This window comes from Penaeus monodon, chromosome 33, assembly GCF_015228065.2.
Source record: "Penaeus monodon isolate SGIC_2016 chromosome 33, NSTDA_Pmon_1, whole genome shotgun sequence".
Taxonomy (NCBI): domain Eukaryota; kingdom Metazoa; phylum Arthropoda; class Malacostraca; order Decapoda; family Penaeidae; genus Penaeus; species Penaeus monodon.
The window spans coordinates 14,441,284-14,441,949 of NC_051418.1; positions in this window are offsets into that span (position 1 = coordinate 14,441,284).

Genomic DNA, 666 nt, shown 5'->3' on the forward strand with positions numbered 1-666 from the left:
CGCAAACTTTCTTGTACATTCAAAAAACTAGGTAAAAGAGTCAAAAGTATAAAAATTTGCATAAAATTTACAAATAACTATAAGTAGCAAGGAAACTATATAGGGTAGACCATCTAAACATCACCAAAAACTTTTCTCAGCAAACAGTGAATAAAGTCTAAAAAATATATCTGTATAGTAAAAAAATGAAGAAAGGATAATATATAAAGCCCAAAGGGTTTTTAAATATTACAGCTTTTTTTTTCTTGCGGGGCCTAACCCTTCATCTAAATATTTCCCTTTTGGTCCGGGTGGCAATCCCTTCCCTGGGTGCCAAGGTTCTCAGAAAGAAAGGTAAATGCCGAAGTCTGTGTTTCATCCTGGTTTCCGGGGGATTGACTGGGGGCAAGGAGCATGAGCGGTGGTGAGGGGAAAAGAGAATTCTGCTTTTTGGTGAATTTTCCCCTTTGGGAAGGGCCGTTCTTCATGACTGCCTGAAACCCCCCCCCCCCTTTTCCCCCCCTTCCCCTCGTCTGCCCTTGGGTTTCCTCTGTGACAGGTGTATTTGAGGCGTTGTGGAGTATGTCCCAGAATTTTCTCGGGGAAGTTTTTTGAACGTATACGGAGGCCCCTTACTTCAAGCTATCAGCAACCTCAAGGACAGTTTCCATCAAACTTGATTACCTG